Genomic DNA, 23827 nt, shown 5'->3' with positions numbered 1-23827 from the left:
GTTCAGTCTTGGAAGGTTATACCTTTCTAAGAATTTGTTCATTTCTTCCAGGTTGTCCATTTTATAGGCATAGAGTTATTTGTAGTAGTCTCTTCGGATGCTTTGTATTTCTGTGGTGTCTGTTGTAACTTCTCCTTTTTCATTTCTAATTTTATTGATTTGAGTCCTCTCCCTCTTTTCCTTGATGAGTCTGGCTAATGGTTTATCAATTTTTTTAATCTTCTCAAAGATCCAGCTTTTAATTTTATTGATCTTTGCCATTGTTTTCTTTGTTTCTATTTCATTTCTTTATGCCCTGATCTTGATGATTTCTTTCCTTCTGCTAGCTTTGCATTTTGTTTGTTCTTCTTTCTCTAGTTCCTTTAGGTGTAACGTTAGATTATTTGAGATTTTTCTTGTTTCTTGTAGTAGGCTTGTATAGCTATAAACTTCCCTCTCAGAACTGCTTTTGCTGCACCCCATAGGTTTTGGATCACCGTGTTTTCATTGTCATTTGTCTCTAGGTATTTTTTGATTTCCTCTTTGATTTCTTCAGTGATCTCTTGGTTATTTAGTAACGTATTGTTTAGCTTCCATATGTTTGTGTTTTTAACGTTTTTTTCCCTGTAATTGATTTCTCATCTCACAGCATGTGGTCAGAAAAGATGCTTGATATGATTTCAATTTTCTTAAATTTACTGAGTCTTGATTTGTGACCCAAGATTTTATCTATCCTGGAGAATGTTACGTGAGCAGTTGAGAAGAAAATATAATCTGCTGTTTTTGGGTGGAATGTCCTGTAAATATCAATTAAATCCATATGGTCTATTTTGACATTTAAAGCTTGTGTTTCCTTATTAATTTTCTGTTTGGATGATCTGTCCATTGGTGTAAGTGAGGTGTTAAAGTCCCCCACTATTATTGTGTTACTATCGATTTCCTCTTTTATAGCTGTTAGCAGTTGCCTTATGTATTGTGGTGCTCCTATGTTGGGTGCATATATATTTATAATTGTTATATCTACTTCTTGGATTGATCCCTTGATCATTATGTAGTGTCCTTCCTTGTCTCTTGTAACATTCTTTATTTTAAAGTCTATTTTATCTGATATGAGTATTGCTACACCAGCTTTCTTTTGATTTCCATTTGCATGGAGTATCTTTTTCCATCCCCTCACTTTCAGCCTGTATGTGTCCCTAGGTCTGAAGTGGGTCTCTTGTAGACAGCATATGTATGGGTCTTGTTTTTGTATCCATTCAGCAAGCCTGTGTCTTTTGGTTGGAGCATTTAATCCATTCACGTTTAAGGTAATTATCGATATGTATGTTCCTATGACCATTTTCTTAATTGTTTTTGGTTTGTTTTTGTAGGTCATTTTCTTCTCTTGTGTTTCCCACTTAGAGAAGTTCCTTTAGCATTTGTTGTAGAGCTGGTTTGTTGGTGCTGAATTCTTTTAGCTTTCACTTGTCTATAAAGCTTTTGATTTCTCTGTCGAATCTGAATGAGATCCTTGCTTGGTAGAGTAATCTTGGTTGTAGGTTCTTCCCTTTCATCACTTTAAGTACATCATGCCACTCCCTTCTGCCTTGTAGGGTTTCTGCTGAGAAATCAGCTGTTCACCTTATGGGAGTTCCCTTGCATGTTATTTGTCGTTTTTCCATTGCTGCTTTCAATAATTTTTCTTTGTCTTTAATTTTTGCCAATATGATTACTATGTGTCTCGGTGTGTTTCTCCTTGGGTTTATCCTGTATGGGACTCTCTGCACTTCCTGGACTTGGGTGGCTATTTCCTTTCCCATGTTAGGGAAGTTTTCGACTATAATCTCTTCAAATATTTTCTCGGGTCCTTTCTCTCTATCTTCTCCTTCTGGACCCCTATAATGTGCATGTTGTTGTGTTTAATGTTGTCCCAGAAGTCTCGTAGGCGGTCTTCATTTCTTTTCATTCTTTTTCTTTATTCTGTTCCGCAGCTGTGAATTCCACCATTCTGTTTTCCAGGTCACTTATCCGTTTTCTGCCTCAGTTATTCTGTTATTGATTCCTTCTAGCGTATTTTTCATTTCAGTTATTGTATTGTTCATGTCTGTTTCTTTGTTCTTTAATTCTTCTAGATCTTTGTTAAACATTTCTTGCATCTTCTTGATCTTTGCCTCCATTCTTTTTCCGAAGTCCTGGATCATCTTCACTATCATTATTCTGAATTCTCTTTCTGGAAGATTGCCTATCTCCATTTCATTTAGTTGTTTTTCTGGGGTTTTATCTTGTTCCTTCATCTGGTATATAGCCCTCTGCCTTTTCATGTTGTCTATCTTTCTGTGAATGTGCTTTTTGTTCCATAGGCTGCAGGGTTGTAGTTCTTCTTGCTTCTGCTGTCTGCCCTCTGGTGGATGAGGCTATCTAAGAGGCTTGTGGATGTTTTCTGATGGGAGGGACTTGTGGTGGGTAGAGCTGGCTGTTGCTCTGGTGGGCAGAGCTCAATAAAACCTTAATCCACTTATCTGCTGATGGGTGGGGCTGGGTTCCTTCCCTGTTGGTTGTTTGGCCTGAGGTGACCCAACTCTGGAGTCTAGCTGAGCTCTTTGGTGGAACAAATGGTGGACTCTGGGAGGGCTCACGCCAAGGAGTACTTCCCAGAACTTCTGCTGCCAGTGTCCTTGTCCTCACGGTGAGGCACAGCCACCCCCCACCTCTGCAGGAGACCCTCCAACACTAGCAGGTAGGTCTGGTTCAGTCTCCTATGGAGTCACTGCTCCTTCCCCTGTGTTCCAGTGCACACACTACTTTGTGTGTGCCCTCCAAGAGTGGAGTCTCTGTTTCCCCCAGTCCTGTCAAAGTCCTGCAATCAAATTCCTCTAGCCTTTAAAGTCTGATCCTCTAGGAATTCCTCCTCCCATTGCCAGACCCCCAGGTTTGGAAGCCTGACGTGGGGTTCAGAACCTTCACTCAAGTGGGTGGACTTCTGTTGTATAAGTGTTCTCCAGTTTGTGAATCACCCACACAGCAGTTATGGGATTTGATTGTATTGTGATTGCGCCCCTCCTACCGTCTCATTGCAGCTTCTCCTTTGTCTTTGGGTGTAGGGTATCTTTTTTGGTGAGTTCCAGTGTCTTCCTGTTGATGACTGTTCAACAGTTAGTTGTGATTCTGGTGTTCTTGAAAGAGGGAGTGAGAGCATGTCGTTCTACTCTGCCTTAGAACCTATCTCTGCATCCCTGGTTCTTGATGGCTCTCTATTTCTGATAAAGCTCTCAAATTCAGAATAGCATAAATCCAAGTAAACTTTGCTTCCTTTTTGTGGATTTCATTAAATATCAACATTCTTACAATTATCTCCTCCTAACTCCCTTTAAACTTGAGCTTCTTTTGTAGTCTAAAAAATTGTTTAGAAAAGATATAATGATAGAATCTTTACATCAATATCAATAATAAATGTGGAAACATATTTTAATGTTAAGGAAGGTAGAAAGTGGTTTCTGAAGACCTAGGAGATAGTTTCTGGTCTTTGGTAAAACTCTAAAATAGATTTAAAAAATAATGATTTGTAGCTTGGGAAAAGTTAACTTGTAAATATTCACAGCTATACCCCAACATCTTCTTTGGCACCCAATGCAGGGGACATTGGTTTGAGCCCTGGTCCAGGAAGATCCCACATGCCACCGAGCAACTAAGCCCGTGTGCCACAACTACTGAGCCAGTGTGCCACAACTACTGAAGCCTGCGTGCCTAGAACCCATACTCTGCAACAAGAGAAGCCACCACAATAAGAAGCCCGCACACCGCAATGAAGGGTAGCCCCGGCTCGCTGCAGCTAGAGGAAGCCCATGAGCAGCAATGAAGACCCAACGCAGCCAAAAACAAATAAATAAATAAATAAATTTATTTTTTAAAAAAAGAAGAAAAGAAAGGATAAACAATATAAACAAGGATTTAAAGAAAAATCAACTTTTGATTGAAAAATTAAGATGAATATGCACATTGAAATTTGATGCTATTTTGTAAAATAAATGGTAAAAAAAACTCTACATGTGTATTTCTCTCTCTGTATGTGTGTGTTAAATAACTATTCCTTCAACAATATATGAGTGCAGAAAAAAAATGCAGAAGGATATGTACTAATTTTGCAAGAATGTTTATGGATTAGTAAATAGGGGTAAGAGAGCCAAATTAAAAAGGAAAAGAAAATGGAAGAAAAGAGAAAAAAAAAGAAAAGAAAAAGGGGGAAAAAAGCAAAAGAAACAGCCTACACTAAAATAGCTAGTATGTATGATGTAATCACATACATATATTGTTATAAAATTGTACACAAATGTGGACATAAAAAAAAAATTAAGATTAAAAAGTACATTGCAACCAAACTTGCCAGAGAGCATATCCAAGGAATTCATATCAGTATGTAGATGCTCTTCTGCTTGCAGTTTCACAAAATGTAGTCCAAAGTGGCCATGGAGGCCAAGCATAGTCCTTGATTATTATCAATCTGAAGTTGTTATGTATGTGTTCGGCTTGACTGTATTAAAGGAACAGGGGTCAGTTGAATCTGGTTTTATGGTTTATTCCAGGGGTCAGCAAACTTTCTACAAAAAAAAAAAAACAAATAGTAACTACTTTAGGCTTTCTGGGCCATATCGTCTCTATCACAACTACTCATCTCTGCCGCTGTAGGCAAAAGCAGTCATAGACTTCAGTGGTTAATTTTATGTGTTAACTTGGGGAGGCTAGAGTATCCAGTTGTTTAATCAAATGCTAATTTAGGCATTGTAGTGAAGATATTTTGTATAGTAATTGTAGATAGATGATAGATAGAAAATAGCTGATAGACAGATGATAGATAGATGTAGATAGATAGATAGAAAGATAGATAGGTATTGCATACTATTGGTTCTGTTTCTGCAGAGAACCCTGACTTATACAGAAATAATAAATATCTATATTTATATAGATATAAATATATAGATAAATATCTATAAATAATAAATATCTATATATATAAATATATAAATATATAGATATTTATTGGAATACTGTTCAAATAAAACTATTTACAGTAACAGGTAGTGGATCACATTTGGCCTTGTACCATAGTTTTCCAACCTTTAGTACTATCAATAATAAAAGATAGTTGCTTTTATTAAAAACTCTATGTTTCCATTTCCTCCCCACCCCCCACACTGCTATCTAAAGATGAAGGACCAGTTGTACTAGAGATGGCTTGTGCCAGTTTGCAAGGGGAAGTAGTCAGACTTTTCAGGAATTTGTGAGCTGATTTTTAAACACAGCCATTCTTAAAAATTGAATTATATAAACTTGCAATGAAATAACTTGTATTAAAAACCAGGGAAACAAATACTCAAAACTCATCACTTCCTATTTGTTTTATGACATTTTATTATTACCTATGCTTCTGTGGTTATTTGCATCTATTGTATCTTTATGGCAGAAACACCATATAATGGTGTTGCACATACTTTCTTAATTCCAAATTCAGTGATAATCATGTTGGTGGCTTAAAATTGGCCATGGTAGAAGTATCAATACCAAAGAAATCAACAAATACTACAAATCAAGACTTGATTTATTGTGCTGTTGGTTGTCTAGATTTAAGAAAGTGATGTAGAAAATGTTAATAAAGCAGATAAAGCAAAAATAAGTGTTGTGTTTATAACTGTCATATTGTGAATAATACAGAAACTCGAGGAAATATTCTATAGTATTCAAAAACTATTATCCAATTTAGTAAAGAAGTTGCTCATATTATTGATGAATGGGTGGGTCTGTGACATACATCTTTGTTGTTTCACTTTTGTCTTACTCATTAACATAAATAATATTAACCACATTTATTTGTAAACTACCTTTATACATCAGTTACAGCCATAGGTTTGCTATAGGTACAAGAGTTCAGCAAAAATCAGTGAAAGTGTTGTGTGAGAATCAGCTAGCTATATGGAATTTACAATAGAGAGCACTGCATATTTTATTATTATATATATTATATATATAATAATAAATAATTATATATAATTTATATAATATATAAATTATATATATATGTCTGTGTGTGTGTGTATGTATGTGTATATATATATATATATATATATATATATATATATATATAAACTTTTTTTCAGGAGCAGCCTGGAAAGGCCACATTGAAATTACATAAGAAATGGAATTGTTGGAGGCAGAAAATAATAGACTAGTAGTTTATTAATCCTGCAAAATTGGGCATGATTAAGAGAGAAGAGATAAGTGAGGAAAAAAGCAACACAAGCCAAGATCTTTTTATATAAGCAGCAGGGAGAGAGAGAGGCAAGATATTTGAGTAGCTACTATAAAGAATTTGGATAAAGAAGATCTTTAGAATATTTTGCCATAGAATGTAATATAATTCCTCTTTGAAGGAATTTAGTAAAAATTTACATTTTTTTTTCATCTTTTTAGACATTTGTGGTTCTTTTGAATGCATACATAAACTTTGATGGGCATGAAGCAGTTGAGTTGTAGTTAGATCACATGGCATTTTCATACTATAATTATTATTTGGAGTTAATATGGGTTCATTATGAACAAATTATGCCAAACTTGCTTTCGTTCCCCTTAGGATAGGGGAGTTACACTAGCATATCTTGAGAACAACAAAAGAAACTACAATACAATTATTACTATATTAATTATTATTTTTATATTATTGGCAGCTGTTCTACATTCTTTACATGGATTAATTCACTTAATCATCACAACAACCAAATGAGGCAGGTACAAATAATTTAGTATCATCATTTTACAAATCAGGGAATAGAACTAGAGAGGGGGAGAAACTTGCTCCAAAGCATGTAGCTAGCAAAATCTAGTGGGATTAGAATCCAGGCAACCTAGTCCTGAGGGTCACACTATAATGCTACAAAATCATCAAGCATTAGCAAAATAGTGTAAAATTCATCTTGTCCTTGGTTTGTAAAGGGCACTGATATCAATCAAAAGATGGCTGGCTGTCAGGGTGTTGGAAAGCTGCGTGTATTTGATTTTATTGACTGATTTCATAAAAGCATTTCTTGAGCATCTGGTTGTTTAACAGAATGTCACAGGAGAGACAAAGATGAATAAAACATGACTCCTCGTTTGAGGAGCTTAAAATCCAGATAGTCACTGTTTTTTTTTTTTCTTTTTAATCAATCTCTTGAATGAAGTCAAGAAGCAAATCAAGTATGTCCCAAAACTGGGACAGGATTTAAAAAAATTCAAATTCAAAAAGCTCCTGACAGTTTCCACTAATATTCTGAAACTAATCAGCATCACCGTGATAAATGTAAAGGTTTGCATATTCAAAATCAAGTGCATAGATACAGCAGAAAAAATCTGCTTTCATGGCAGCTTCTGTAAAACATAGCTAGAGGTTTTAGGATTAACCTCAGGACTAAAGTGCTATTGAAAATTGTGATGTGCTCTTAGGTTATAGTAAGAGAAATAATATGTCCAGAATGAGGGCTTTTTGTTTTTGTTTTTTTTATTCCTTGGAGCTCTGCAGTGGTCAAACATCTTGGCAATATTCTTTTCAGTTCAGGCTGTAACATTTTAAGAGGAACATTGAAAAATGTGACTGAGACACATGGAAAAGGGTAAGTAAATCAAGTCATATGAAGAATGACTGAAGAAATTGAGGATGTTTAGCCTGGACAAGGAAGACTTAGAAAGTATAGGGGATCAGATTCCAAAATATTTGGAGGGTTGTCATGTGGAAGAAGGAGTGAACTCTTGAGCAGCTCCAAAAGCAAAACTAGCACAAACCACCTGAAGGTTATCTCAGGTTAGCAAAAGAAAGCTAGAAGTGTTGAGCTATTAAAAAATGGATTGGGCTTCCATGGGCTAGAGAAAGGGCTCTAGAGAGGGTGTTGTGAGGAGGATGGCTTGGGGGCTGCTGTTGAACAGCATCATGTTGAAAGCATCTTCCAAAATTAAAAACCCATGATTTATAATGACATAACACAAACAATTCCCTAAACCTGTAGGACACACACAGGAAGATCGTATATTCCTCAAATACATGAAAATTATACAACTAACTTATGAGTAGCAATTATCTTTATATTCTTCCTATAAGCAAAAGAAGCAGTGACATTTAGGTCATGAAAAGAGAAGAAATAAGTGGCCCGTGCAATTGCCTTTGTGCACAGAAAGTCCAGGAACTGTGGGCATAAGCCCCGAGATATCTACTCCATGGAGAACAGGGGGCCCTTTTGATATACAGAAGTGAACAGAGAAGGAATACAAGGTTCACACTGGCTGCAACTTTAAATCCTTCAGCACAGTGCCTAGCAGTCATAAAAAAGCAAACAGAAGTCAGCAAAGCCTTTCCAGAGGTGATGAATAGAAACAGAACAAATTACTCTCACCTAGATAAATGCTATATCCATGCACTGCCTCTGCAAAAAGACAAGGGCAAAAATTCTGGCACATGGGTCTTCAGGTAATTTACACAAACAAACGTAATGTAATTGGCAAGTGGGCACCTAAAGACAGAGTATTTAAAGAGAATCCCATCAAGGCCAGAAGAGGACAAAGGGATCCGGTAGAAGAGAATGTTCTAGGCTTGTTGAATACAGGAAAAAAAAAAAGAGAGAGACTGAGATTGCAATCCAGACAAAGCTCAGTGGAGAGTCAAGAAGAGTTAAGGGGAACAGACCTTTGCTTAGCTGATGAAAACCCTCGATAAAATCCCAACCACACCATGCAATTTATTAAAAGTTGTTTCTTCCCCACTAACCAACCAGCTTCCACGAGTCTCAAGCATTCTTTCTGACTTATTTCATTAACATTTCCTTCTTTTTCTGGAGTGGTCAGAGCCCCAGGGAATCTCTCTCTCTCCTCGCTCCTTGCCCCCAACCAGTGGGGCATTGAATGAGAGCCAGAGTGTTGTCTGCGTAAAGAGAAATTGCAAAACCACAAATTGCAGAAAATCGTTACTGCCAAAAATCGAAAGGAACACACAATATCACCAGGCCTCTTAAAAAGCAATTGCGCATTTTACAGGCCTTTGGATAATTCAGGTTTGTTTGGCAACTTTCTCACCCATACCACCCAGAAGACAATTCTCTTCCACCAGAGGCAGTGGTCCCAAAGAGTACGTGTAATTGAAAAGAAACAAAGAATGTGGGTGCAAGTCTCTCCAGGGGCATGATATGTTTTGATATGGTTCTTTTTGTTTTATTTTGTAGTGTCGATTTTAAGGCCCAAAGTTTACTTCCAGAGTCCCCAGGGACTCCCACAAAAACAGCGAGAGCCTCCAATAATCTAATAAGAATCCCTTGAAGATAGAAAGCATTTTTAGATGATAAAATCTTTCTGAAACATTATGCTCTTATCACAACCACCCATTGGTGGAGGCAGGGAAATGTTTTTCTTCCCACTCCACCCTCCACCCCCCCATAATACAGATGCTTAGAAACTGAGGGGTTAACTAAAATTCTCAAAATCATACCACTTCTGCGGGAGTGATCTGGGACTCAGACATGCACCTTCTGATTTTTACACCTGAGTTCCTTCCATCATCTGCCCTTTTTCTCCAAGGGGGCACATCTTCCTGACTTGGGTAAGGCTGTCCTCCATCAGTGGGGCTGGCGTTTTACTTGGCACATACACATTTCCAGGACCCTTACTTGCAAAGCCTCCTGCCACCTACTGTGGATGGAAGCCTTGTTTGAATAGAGCGCTGATTAGGTGGTTCTCCATTTGTATTGATTGTATAATACAATCATCATTAGGACACAAGACCAACTCCAGAGGGGCCCATTGAGTCTGGCTGTCAAAATGAACCCCAGTCACAGTTGCCTGATGATTTGAACGTGTTTCCATGACTCCACAGGTCAGACCAGATTTGTGTCAGTTGCTCAGAGATGACGTGGAGAGGTATGTAGACGTATTTTGTCTGGATGGTGTAAAATTCTAGTGCAAGTTTACTAAGGATATTTACTAATAAAATAGATCACCAAGCACTTTGTATGTCCTTGAGAAAAAAATGTAAAAACAAAATGATCACAAATTGACCTAAGGTGAAATAACTAGACTCCCCCCCCCCCCCACCAATCTGGGAGGTAAAAGGTGTTTTCAACTGAAATTTTGATCAAGAGATCTTGAGCTAATAGTCATATATGTGTTCATAGTTGCGTATTTGCGTATAATGACTTAAAATGCTGCCTTAAATTGCCCTTCATCTAATTTTCACCATGAACATATACCAACCATTTTTTAGTATTTAACATTAACTCATTTAAAAGCGCTGTAAGCCTAAATAGGCAGACACAGTATGACAAAGAGCTACCAAATATGAATATGCAGGGAAGGAAACACAAATGGTCTCCCCTGAACAGCGTTCTATGTTCAAAAGCGAGAATATAGTCAAAAGTTCACATTTGTACAAATAAAATACTCATGATAGCACATGAAAAGGGAGACTGCTCATAAAATCTAACATGACTTTATTGGTAAAAGTTGCTTAAATCATTCATAACATGCAGGTGTCTTGATACTGCAATAAAGAGCCCAGCAATATAATACAGAGCTTGACATTTTACAAATTCCAGTGAATGCATAATACTTAGACATAAAATTTAAATGATTTTAAGGGTGATGTTTCTTGTGCTGATGTTTGAACATTTGGGGAATAGCAGTGGGATCAATGTATTCTAGAGAACAAATGAAAAACATCATCCAGGCAAGTCAGTGAAAATTAAGTTTTTCTTACAGTTCAGCTGAACACATCATTTTCTCAGGGACTGAATGATTCAAAAGAGAATTTATTAGAACACATATAATACGTATAATTCAAGTGAGACCTCTGGAGTCTCTCAGGTCCAAGAGTGTCTAATTAATGCTTCAATGAGTGCTGAGATGCACCCTCCTCTAGAAATTCTGTGTGAATCAGGAGCTGGGAGTTGATGGACACTCCTTGGTTTACCTGAATCAACCTTCTACATTATGGTTGTTGATCTCCTGCTTACTTATCTGTGGTGACAAGACTCACTACCATTTAAGCTACTATTGAATAGCTAGAGTCTTTATATTGAACCCACATTTATCCTGTTTTTTGAACTTGGGTAATAGAATCTAGCGTGGGTGGTGGTGGGGTTTTGTTTTAAGAATTTGTGATATATGTTGCAAGGTAAGGAATATTAGATGTCTTGGTTCTTAGATTTTCATAATCAAATTATTCCAGAGACAGATGGAATGTTCATATTTTCTGGTTAAAACCTTTATGCCCATTTTATTTAAAAAGAAAAAAAATCACATCTTAATTCCCAGAGGCAAAACTCTAAAATACTCAGAACTCCCAGTTCGGACCTGGTGTAATTTTATTTGGTCTTTTAGAATAGAGGGGGTTTGTAATTTGTGTAGGGACACTGGGAGTACCAACAGTAAAGAAACATAATACTCGGGAGATTCATTCTAGAAAGAACACTAGTTTACAGAGTGGTCGTAATGCAGTACACACAGGAAGGAATTATTAAGATAACTACCATATTGTTAGACATAAAACAGTCTGTGATTCCAAGGATCGACTGGGCAAAGAGCAATAAAGTAGTCAGCCATTTTTTGAGAGAACCTGAATATTCAAAGGTTTGCTGTCACACTGGCATAATGTCTAAAAGAATATTGCCTAATTTTTTCCTCATTACTTTTTTCTAGCTTTTTAGGGGCAACCTAGTCACAACCACAATCAGGTTCAATCTGTTTCCCAAACAGTTTATAAAATGTTCCACGATGTCATACAAATCAAGAGTGTGAAATGTTAGATTCAAACTGCATTTGTTCAGCCAGACTTGAAAAATGCAGCAATGTGAGATGGGAGCCTTAAAGATTAGGAGATTTTAGGAATTAGAGCTGAGAAGGAGACACCATTTCAAGGAGGACATGTACTTACATTTTGCTGCAAGTGAAATGCCTGTCTTTAAAGGGTAGCCTCTGAAACAAAGAGAGAAAAGTGTGTATTAAAAAAAAAAGTACAGTAACCAATTACAAGTGAAAAAGTCATTGCAGGGCTTCCCTGGTGGCTCAGTGGTTGAGAATCTGCCTGCCAATGAAGGGGACACGGGTTCGAGCCCTGGTCTGGGAAGATCCCACATGCCGCAGAGCAACTGGGCCTGTGAGCCACAACTACTGAGCCTGCGCGTCTGGAGCCTGTGCTCCGCAACAAGAGAGGCCGCGATAGTGAGAGGCCCGCGCACCGTGATGAAGAGTGGCCCCAGCTCGCTGCAACTAGAGAAAGCCCTCGCACAGAAACGAAGATCCAACACAGCCAAAAATTAATTAATTAATCAAAAAAAAAAAAAGAGAGTCATTGAATTGCCTTCAGAGGTGCTGCCACTGATTGAAAAAATGAGAAGCTTAGAGATGAAAACATTATGATTGGGAACTCTTCTTGGAGGTACAGGGAGATGTAACCCACAAAGAAAGCATGCAAGTCAACTGTGATATCTCATTGCACACTCAGCTCCCTGCCCCGAACATCCCCGAATTTCAAGATCACTTGATGTTCACTTTGTCTCCCAGGTCTGTTCCTGGCAAGAGGAGACATGGAGTCTAGTTGCGTAGGCCAATGGCTCAGACTCATCATACTCTTGCTTCTGGTTCATACTGACATTGCACCCTGTTCTTGAAGGCTCAGTTCTGACACTTTGTTCCATTAACTGAAACTTCTCCTAAAAATTATGATTTTCTCAATTCATGCTTATTGGGATAAGTGGACATTTTCTTTTCCAAGAAAAATTTTCCAAGTTTTCTGGTGAGTATGGGGTGGGAGGGTGTTGAAATCAATGCTAAATTTCTCTTTATTCAAGATGGCAGTGAAAAGAGAGGAACAATTAGACTGTGCCCATGCTTGGAAGGAGTTTGCCAATAGTGCAGACAATTTTTTCAGTGTGGCAGCCTACCAGACAATTCGCTTCCAAATCCATTTTTTAAAAATCTATTGTTGTTATATCCAAAAGGGTATTTTTCAGGGTAGTAGGTTTAATTGGGGACGGCAGGTAAGTCCCCATGATTGACATGAATTATGTGCATTGTGAGGTTCAAATGGTTCCGGGTCATCTCGCAGACTGAACACTAAAGTCATGGTGTCCTCAGCCTGACAAAAAGATCTTGTCACGCCACCCACATGGATCTGGATGAGGCAGATAGTCACTTCAGTGAGCAATATTTTTCCAAGCTCTGTCATTTTAGTAATAGTGACGTTTGCAAATGGATTCAGTACTCTGGGATGGAGAGAAATAACAATAGTGGTTAATTCAAAGAATTGTTGTAAGGGTTAAATAAGATAATACATGTAAAATAGTAGTATAAGGCTGACCTATAGTGAGGACTCAGTGAATGCTACCTGGTATTGTTATTGTTATTATTATTATCAGTAGGCCAATTTGGAAAACCAAATTAAGAAGATATGATAAGTCCATGTAATTGGAACTAGGAAGGTAGCCACAGGGAGAGTTTTGCTTGGGTAAGATGTCTCCACTCTTGGCAGTCAAAACTGTACCATTTTCCCAAATTTCTTTCCCAGATGGCCTTCCTCGAATTTTCATTCCTCCAACTGCTGAGTGCAATTTGAATTAGATCCAAATCCATATTGGAAAATCCCTAAATATTTTAGTAAGCCACCTAATTCCTCATTTACAATCATGGAGATGGTTGGGGATGGGCTTCCTAGATTGATTATTGAACGGCTGGGCCCAGGAAGAACAAAGAAAATTCTTCAAGTTTTTACACAAGGTAGGTGCACTGTGCATCTTTATAGAGCTGAATCTTTTAGATGGACCCTATGGTGTGATTCAGCAAGATGTCATACGTGTCACTGAGTCCACGGAATTAGGCCCACTCCTCTGACCTCCCCCTGACATACACTCCCCCACCCCACCACCACCCCGCTCTTGCCCCTCAAACAAAAAGTGTATCGAAAATTCCTCTGAAATTGCGACCCCTTCAGCTCCTTTAAGCAAATTATTGCTAGGAAACTAATTTAGAACGTTCTCCCCTACTGAGAAAAGTTTTTACTACTGCCTCATATAACAGCTTCTTCTTTAACTACAAAAGTATTAACAAAGAAAGCTGTCTGTTACTTCAAGAATTCATTGAATAAGAGCTCCTCATTTGGGTGACAATTTCACAGCAATATCATTGACTACTTTGAAAACTATTCAGAGTCACCCTTGAGACTACCTTATGTAGCTACCTAATGCGGTGGTACCAATCATTTTTCTTGGGGTACAAAATAAATAAAGCCATTAAGAACATTGTGGTGGTGAGGTTTTACAGACCATTAAAAACCATAAAAAACTCGCCTTTGCTTTCCTAAGCTTTCTTCCACATTAGAAAAAGAAAACCTGAGTTCTTAAAGGAGAAAGAGAGCCCTTAAAATTAATAATTAACTCATTTGCTAAATGTTTCTTGAGTGCCCGGTATGTGAAGGCTCCCATGCTAGGCCCTAATACATCCCCTGCCCTCATGATAATGTCTGTCTGACTGGAGAGACAACTATACATTTGGAGGTATTGTGTGATGCTATAATGCAAACTTACAAGGTGCTCAGTGAGGAGGGAAGGTGGTCTTTGAGGATCCAATCTAGAAAGAGAAATCAGGGAAGTCTAATTGGGGAAGTGTTAGGATAATGTCTGAAGAAAAATTCATATTAATAATAACAGCTAAGATTGCTGAGTGCTTCATGCATCAGAAACTGGCCTAAGTGCTTTCACATGCACTGATTCACTTATTACTCAGAATGCCTAGAGAGGGGTTATTCTGACCCCAGGGTAGGAGTTAAGAAGGCAAATGGGTAGGAGCACACCAGGCAAAGGGACATCATCAAGGGCACAGGCTCTGAGCAGGAGGAACTGGCTCCTTTGAGAATTGAGAGACCAAACCACCATTTGCCTTATTTGCACACATTTCAACAGAGTCCATTCTTCCGCCTCGTGGGAGTCTTCAGGGGGTCATGGATGGGGCTCTTCTGATACCAGTCCTGGATTACTTTAGCTATGGAAGCCTAGCCTCTGCTCCCACCTTGGGGAGATAAAAGGCACATCTTGGCCCTCTGCCTGTACCACACTCACCCAGCACCCCAAGCCACACTCAGAAGGCATGCAAGGCCGGCAAGTTACCATCCTCAAGTCATGGTAGCACTTGGCCCTGATTCAGTTGCCAGGTCCATAGGAATGGACCTTATCCAAAGCCTTTGGATACCAACTCTAGTCTCCTTGTTAGAAATCCAATCTCCTGTCCTCTGATGATCACTGAAATCTGTCAATTGACAGTCTTGGAGCAACTGATCTCCAGGCCAAAATGTCCAACCAAAGGATTTTCTCTGCACCACACATCTCTCTCAACTTCTCACCCTGGTTCCTGTGGCTGATACCATCTGGTTACAATCTGTAACCTACAATTGACACTCACTAAAAAAAAGACAACTTAGTAATTTTGGAATGTTCTATGCTGATTGAAATATTTAGCTTGAGTTGTCTGCTGTTTAAAACTTTTATGACATGCAAAAAATTGCATCAGTACAACTGTAATTGTTTGAATAATGTAACACATGGAGCCAAATCTCTTATATACCTATTCCTCTCTATAATACCCAATAAGCTACTTCTTACATGTCCAAGTTATAAGTTTTGAGATGAAGTGGCTGCTACTTTCTTATTCCAAATATTGAATTAATTCTGTTTTATGTTAATTTTAATTATGTGCTTATTGCTATGGTAGGAATACTTATTCTTTATCCCAGTCCCAGGAGTGCTGGGAACCAACAGTCTTTTAAATTACCTGGGCAGGGGGGAAATGGGGAAGGAGATAAATTGGGAGATTGGGATTGACTTATACACGCTACTATATATAAAATAAATAAATAAAAAGACCTACTGTATAGCACAGGGAACTCTACTCAATATTCTGTAATGACCTATATGGGAAAAGAATCTAAAAAAGAGTGGATATATGTATATGTATAACTGATTCACTTTGCTGTACAGCAGAAACTAACACAACATTGTAAGTCAACTATACTCCAATAAAAATTTAAAAAAAAACAAAACAAAGACTGTTCTCCCCCCCAAAATATTACCTGAGAAATTAATTTAAGAAAACCAATGCAGGTTTTATATAAGATAGAATATGACAATTACTGGGTAATAATAATAATAATAATTTGTGAACAGTGGATCCTTTTCACTTTGATCACGTGTCCTTTATGTGCTGCTGTTGTTGAGAGTTTCAGGGCCTCAGGCCATGGCTCCCACACAGAAGGTAAAGGCAATAGTATCAGAGGCCAGGAGTCCAGTCTCAGATCTTCCACTGACCTCCAGGGTGACCTCTAGCCAATTATTTAACCTTATGTTTTTTAGGTTTATGAGAGCACACATATATACATCAACCTTTATGTAGCTCAATGCCTTTGTCTATAACATGGAAATAACAGTAGCACCTGCACCTCTCCTAAGATTGCTGTGCTTATCAGAGGAATAATGCATACAAAGCACTTGGCAGAGACCTTGCCCATTCTAAGTGCTTAACATGCGATAGTTATGATTGTCTTTATTGAGTCCAAACTGAAAAATTACCTTACAAAGAATTGAACTTTCCATTTGGATCAAATGTTCCTTAAATGGTCACAAAACATGCCATCTTCAAACTCTTTTGTCTCTGACTCTGGGTCTTGATTTGACCCAAAGTATGCTCTTCTTTAAAAAGTCATAGTTGATTGGCTTTTCATGATTGTTGATAATTTTGCTAACAGTAGCTTTAATTTTTTGTTTTTTTGCTGCTAGTGTTTTAAGAATTTTATAAACATTTCCAATAGCTTCTCTTGTGGTATTGGAATTTCACTGTTGTTTTTTTCCGAGTTTTGACTCTGTGCCTTTGCTGAGAACTCAGCAAACCCTTCCATTGCCTTGCCATGTTTAGTTATACATGGCTTCTTGTGTTTTGATTTCTTTCTAGCTTTTAAACAGTAAAAAATTTAATTAAATAAGCAATTTTCATCTCAGAAAATTTGGAAATACAAAAGAACCCCAAAATTAAGTAAAAGAGTTCAGAACCTCACAGATTTATTCTGAAGTATATAAAGAAGTGAATATCTTGTCCAACATTCCAGCCTCATTTCCCAGAGGTAATGCTGTCTATAGTATGTGAGGTTATCATTCCAAATTGTTTTTTATGCTTATGAAAGCAAATATACATACATAAACCTTTAGACATATACACTAATGCCATTAAAATTTTTTTAACAAAACAAGATCATGCTATATAATGCTGTATAATATGCTTTTATTCTTTTCATAGTATTTTTGTGGACATATATTCCAAGTCAGTATACATACATCTCCTCATTTTTTTAGTGGCTAAATAGAAATTTATTTATGTGCATGCCCTAATTTATTTAACCAATCCCATATTGATGAACACTTTGGTTGCATGTGATTTTTTGCTATTACAATAAACTTGCAATGAGAAAGCATTTTGAACTTCTTTTTTTTGCCTTGTGCCCTTATATTGTAAGGTAGTTCTTAGAATTGTGAGTACTTTATAATAGGGCATATGCTGCTTAATATTAGATGGAGAGTCCAAATTACTCTACAAGAAGGTTGAACCTATTCACCCTTTACCAACAATAGGATGTATCCTCCATGTGGAGCTTTCACTATCCACTCATAATTTCTATTTCTTTGAGATTTTTTTCCTCTGTGTGATAATTCTTCCATCTGAGCTGCAAGATACTTAATTCAGTTTTCAGCAATGTTTTTGAGTTCCAGGAACTCTTTCTTTTTCACAGATTGCTCCTTTGCAATAGCTTCTCTAGTCTCCCTAGGAATTTATATTATTTTCTTTTAGAGTTCTTTTGATTTCTTTTTTTAAGGGTCCCTCACGGAGAGCTACCTTTTCTGATTATGTTGTTTTTTCCACCTTCAAACTGGTGAGTCACCTTTAACGCTTTGTACATTTTCTCTCCCCACTGTTAACTTGTCTGCACACATCCAGATCTCCTGATCCATAAGAGAGGAGGGGTCCTCAGCCCATATGCATGGAGGCTTTTGGGGTCTCCTAAGTAGTAGGGGGGGTCTGCCAGTGGTGAGAGGTGAAGGAAGAATCTTTCCCTGGGGGATGGGCTGGTAGGCCAGGACCCCTTAACTGAGTGGTATGGGGGAGACCTCCACGTTCTCAGGACCCTCCTGGTAAATGTGGAGTGTAAGCATTCTCTTCATGTTAAATACACTTGATGTATTCTTTAGTCATGGTCTTCTCAAAAACAAAACACAAAGCAACAGCAACAAATCTAAGTACTAGTCCCAAAACAATAAAGAAATGTCTGTGTTGAAGCCAAGTTGACATGTCAGTCCAAGGGTAGATAGACTCTCATCTTCAGGATAAGGGCATTAAGAAACTTGCATAAGCAGGGCACTCTCAGAAAGCATATCAATAATATTATGAGTTATATTCTATGTTGGATATGGGACTATTTTGGTAAAACAATTTTATTACACACTCTATTCAAATAGTATATGTTAATTATCAACAGCAATAAAAGAGATGGTTCATTTTGCCCAATAATGTATTTATCAACATATACCAGATATTTAAAATGTATCCCAGGTGTTGAACATATAACACTGGCAAAAGCATGGGGATGATTTTTCTCACCAAGGCATTTACATGAGAGAACTTCTAGAAAATGACTCTACAATTATAGTGACATATGTGGTAAGTACTATGATACAGCAACATCTGGGATACTACAGGAGTAAAGGCAGTTCTTCCTAAGTCAGATTAAGCCAGATTTTTCCAAAGAAGGTGATAATGGGTTTGTGAAAAAAAGAAGTTAAATGTTCAAGTAAGTTTGGGGAATGTTGGATTAAAGATAGTGAAATAGGTCTTTCTACTGTAATCTTTTTCAGACCTTTTAATATTCTAATATTTATTATAAATTCCAGAGAGAGGTAATGCCCCAAATTTGTGTGATCAAAGAACCCTTCTGCCATGCATTTTGAAGGACACGTAGGGGGAACAATGGCCGAAGTGATGCAGGGGAGCTCTCCGGAGGGACAATGGCAGAGCTGAGATTTCAAAATGAGCAGGCATGAGCAAAAGGGGTAGGGAAGGGCAGTCTCAGCAGAACAGCATGTGCAAAGGCCCAGAGACAGGATAGGCACTGAGGTAATGCTACGTAGCGCAAAGGAGCTAGACCGAAGAATTCCACAGGAAGAAGTGACTGGGGGCGGAGCGGGGGAGGAGGACAGAGATAAGCAAGAGTTAGGCAGATCATTCCACCCAGGTAAAGAGTTGCACTTCACCCTGAAAGCCAAGAAGCATATTTGAAGTTTTCTAAAATAGAGGAGAAGTATGAACGGATTTGCTTTGTCAAAAACATCACCCTGGTCGCAGCATAGCTATGGATTGCAGCTAGGTAAGCCTGGAGAAAGGAAGCCTAGTCAGAAGGAGTTATTGAACTAACTCAGATGTCAGGATCGAGGGACTGAACTGGAGGAGAAAGATGGGTGGATAGATAGAAAGGTTAGAGTGATCAAATAGACGGATTAGATACATAGACAATAGATAGGTAGGTAGGTAGATAGACAGATACACAGATACATAGATAAGGGGCTAAGGAGAGTCTGCAGGACCTGGTGGCCAAGTGGATGAGGGCTGAGTGGGACATAAAGGATTAGGTGATTTCTGGGGGACTGGGTGAGTGATACCATCACTTAGAGAGATGGGGAATATGGGAGGAGGAGCAGATTTGCATCGAACCTAATGACAGGATAGGTGGTAGGATTCAGGTGAGGAGGGGTGGAGGCCCAAGCCAAAGCTGAAGCCATAGTCTTCGTCATGTGGAATTTGAAGAGCTGTTGAACATGTAAGTGTTAAGATTCTAACAGGTAAATCTATCAGAGATAATAGCAATGCTAGGAACCCAGAGGTCATATAATTATTCCTTAGGAAACACAGATCCCATTTACAACTTCTGTATCCCAAACCCCTCAAATGACAAAGACAAGTACAAACTATTTTTAAATGGACATAGAATGGTGAAAAAATTATTATTTAAAACCCAAACTGACTAACCTCTTCTGCCTTCTGATGGTGGTGGGGGGGTAGGGGGGTGAACTTATTCATATCAGTGGGAAAATAACTCTTCAGGGTTTCTCAACTTTTGCACTGTTGACACTTGGGGTCAGATAATTCTTTGTTGTGGGGACTGTCCTGCACATTGTAGGATGTTTGACAGCATCCCTGGTCTCTACCCACTAGATGCCAGTATTACCCCCCTTCCCCAGTTGTGATAACCAAAATGTCTCCAGATATTGCCAGATATCACCAGGAGCGGCACGGCTGTGCTTCCCGTCCCCACCAACCCACCCCAGGTTGAGGACCACTGCTCTCAACTCTTCCCTTAACACCATGTGGTGGAATTTAGAAGAACTCTGCTAATTCTTATGCCAGGGAAGGGTGAAACCCAGAGGAGATGGCCTTTTGTTTAGCAGAGTACATTAATGAGTATTTGGCCTACACCTTGAATAGATGTTGTGTAAGTTAAATTCTGCTACAGAAGAAAGTCAGAGGAACTGAATTTCTAAAGTAAACTGAAGGGAGCTTGCTGGGCAGCAGGGAGTCTGATGTCTTACAGAAAGGAGAGCAGTGAGAAATTCCTGATGGCTGGGAGGATGCAGGGCCTTTAATTACAGGGATGCTTAACATTCAATCCTAAACTATTTACTGTTCTGCGGTATAAGACTTCTCCATTATTCTAAAGTCCTAAAGTAGAACCTCAAGGCAGATGTGGCTGTGAGGATGTCATCTCCCAGGACTTTGCAGAGTTGTTCAGTGTGTGGCTTAGGCTTTTAAGCTTTGTCACTGTCCTCACCATTGCCATCTTCTTTCTTTTTATCTTTTCCTTCTTCTTTCACATCTTATAATAAAAATGTTCATTCTTGGAGATTAATTCTTTTGCTTGGAATTACCAGTAAGCTCAAATTCCCTGTGGGATGCTGAGTTTCTGAAGTTGTAGGAGGCCAGAGATGCCCTTTGGGCTGGACAGGGCAGAGCTTGGCATAGAGACTGACATCATTAATGACATGTCTCCTTACAGATGGGTAAGCTGGGGTCCAGAGGGCCGCAGCACTTTGTTTTAGGAACACAGCCTAGATCTTCTGGCTCCTGGTTCTGTACTTTTTCTAGCAGAGCACACTGTCTAGGAAATCACCTCTCTCAGAGTAGCTGGCACTAGTATCTAGAAAGGTCTCTGATTTTTGTGCTAGCAGCTTCGAGGTAATAAACTTGCTAGAAGAAAAAAGCAGAGTAAAAACTGTTTAACTGAAGATCTCTCCAGGGATGTCTTAAAGCTCTGCTTATCCTCAAATCTTTTCTGCATGACATCATTAAACTATTATCTGGCTCAGAATATTTTCTGCTTTTAAACATCTCTTTTCAAATTTCTATCTTCAATCAGCTCACAATACAGACTCATAAAAGCCTTTCATGTCTCACAGGCTACTATAGTCCAAACCTTATAATTAAATAGTGATTTTCTAAGGATTAATTATTCAAATGTCAAAGAAATGGTTTTTGGCAAAGAATGAAGTATCTTTCAAATCTGCTTTAGATAATATGAAAGCTGATCAATGGCCAGTGTTTACATATCTAGCTATCAATTTTAATGAAACATTTCCTTTGAAGTCACTTACAAAAACGTATGAAGTCTATATATATAAAACCCCCAAATCACACTGAAGTTCTGTCTCACAAAAGGTGACCTCAATTGATGCTGTTCCAAAACTCCTCCAACAGGAGAGTAATGACTCAAATTCCTTATAAATCAGAGCACGAACCCAGGCAACTTCTTATTCATCTTTTTATCTTCTGCAGTGTCTAGCAGTGTATCCAGCACATAGTGGCTCTTCAATAGATAGCAGTTAAATGAATCAACCTCCCCAGGCTTCCCCAGCAACAGGATTCTGTCTTCCTGGCAGCCCCCCACATCCATACTGCCTCTATCAACCACGTCTACCCCAGGACAGGTATGTAATTTGTGGGACTCACGGCAAAAATGAAAAGATGGAGCCTCTTGTTCTAAAACGGTTAAGAACTTCAAGGCAGTGACAACAGAACATGAAACGAAGCCTGAGGCCCTGCGTGACTGCATCAGGTGTGGCATGTTCATAGAGCCTGCCCCGTGTGTGCCCAGCCCACTTCCCAGTCTTCTGAGTCCTTCATGCTGCTAATCATGCTGCCCGGGCCAGGAGCAGACCCATGTCGAGCTGTGCTTAGCCCCTTCTTTCCTGTCTCAATCAGACCCCTCCTTCTTGGATCCAGGCCTTTCCATCCTCCTTGTCTTGTTTTTTTTTTTTCATTGTGCTTTCTGGACCCCCGTGCCAAGGTGAGAGAACTCACCTCTGTCTTTGCCTTCTCAGTCCATCTCCTCACCTGAACGGAAACGGAAAGTAAGCGTTCCCACCTGCACAGTCCTCTCCAACAGGGGCCACTATTGTTTCTGCCTTCAAAGTGCAGCTGCATAAGGGGAAGGATCTATCTGCCCTTGAGCCTCAGTGGCCCTTCCAGACTGTTTGTTATGTTTCTCTTGCTCCATCTAATTGCTTACACCCTTTTTTCATACCCTACCCTATGTCACTGGATACTTTCCATGGCTCTCTTCTGCCTCCCTTCAGGCCACGTCAGCATGTGGCTCCCAGCTCTCCTCTTCTCTCCCACCTTTCTTGGTATTTGTAATGTTTGCATCAGTGACCCATCTGGCTCTCTGACCTTGCAGCTCAGTGATTTCCACAAAGCCACTGATCTTCATTTCTGTTCACTCCAGACACTCACTGGCATACCTCAATCTGCATTATTACCAGGAACTACTCTACTTACAAGATGTATATTCTAATCACGGGACAACTTGGAAAATATAGAAAGCAAAAACAAGCACATAAGAACAAAACAGATCAACCAACCAAACAAAAAACAACTGCCGTTCTATCACTGAATGACATCACTGTTAGAATTTTAGAAAGTACCACCCCCAGTCTTTTCTCTATGCGTAGAAAATTGAAACTGCAAGAGTTGTGATGAGTTTTATCCATAAAAATAGAGGGTATTGATCTCATCTGGGATATCAGATTAGGCTGTTTAATCAGAGAATTCTAGTTAAGCTGAAATCTGAAAGCTGGGATGGTGCAGCTCATTGAAGGAGAAAAGGAAGATCATCATAGTCAGAAGGCACAGCTTGTACAAAGGTCCTGAGGCAGGAAAGAGCATGTCTTGTTTGAGGACCTAAAAGAAAGCCATTTAGTAAGAACAGGGTGAGATGCATTACCTGGGTTCAAATCTTAAATTATTTACTTCAGCCTCAATTTCCTCCTTTGTAAACTGGAGGTCATATTGGCCTTCCCCTAGGTTGGTTGGGGAAAATTAAATGTGTTCCTGTAGGGAAAGCACTTAAACTGGTACCTGGCACATAGCAAAGCTTTCTTCAAACAGGGGAAAATCTATACAGCCTAAAGAGTCAGTGTGGAGAAGGGGCCATAACTCTTCTGCTTCCCGTGTTCTCCATGAGGACACAGCCATGAGTGACAGCTATTGGCGTGAGCAAATCTGGCCTCTCTCTTCACTCCCTGACTTTTTCATCCAGGAAGAGGCTGACTTACTAGACTGTGGGAAGCTAAACATCCACCGGGCCATTTTCCGTAGTGGGGAGGCTTCCTGGCTGCAGACCACTGCTCTTGTGTGCACTTGATTCCAGGCTCCTGTGTTAATGCTGCAAGTCAGAGGTCCCACTGTGAATGGACAGGTGAGTCACAGTCGTGTGACACTGGGCTCCAGG

General features: G+C 39.0%; 1 protein-coding gene across 1 annotated transcript in view; it reads right to left on the bottom strand.

Annotated features, from left to right (window-relative positions):
* The window catches only part of ANKFN1 (ankyrin repeat and fibronectin type III domain containing 1), a 424018-nt gene that overhangs the window by 251991 nt on the left and 148200 nt on the right, over window positions 1–23827 (bottom strand). The window contains exon 2 of the mRNA XM_082371893.1: window positions 11894–11934. The gene's annotated coding sequence lies outside the window, so the exon portion shown is untranslated. The remainder of the gene's footprint in view (window positions 1–11893; window positions 11935–23827) is intronic.

This window comes from Balaenoptera borealis, assembly GCF_965194805.1.
Source record: "Balaenoptera borealis genome assembly, chromosome: 20".
NCBI classification, from domain to species: domain Eukaryota; kingdom Metazoa; phylum Chordata; class Mammalia; order Artiodactyla; family Balaenopteridae; genus Balaenoptera; species Balaenoptera borealis.
The sequence above is the reverse complement of the archived record's forward strand: the minus strand, read 5'-3'. Positions and strand labels throughout refer to the sequence as shown.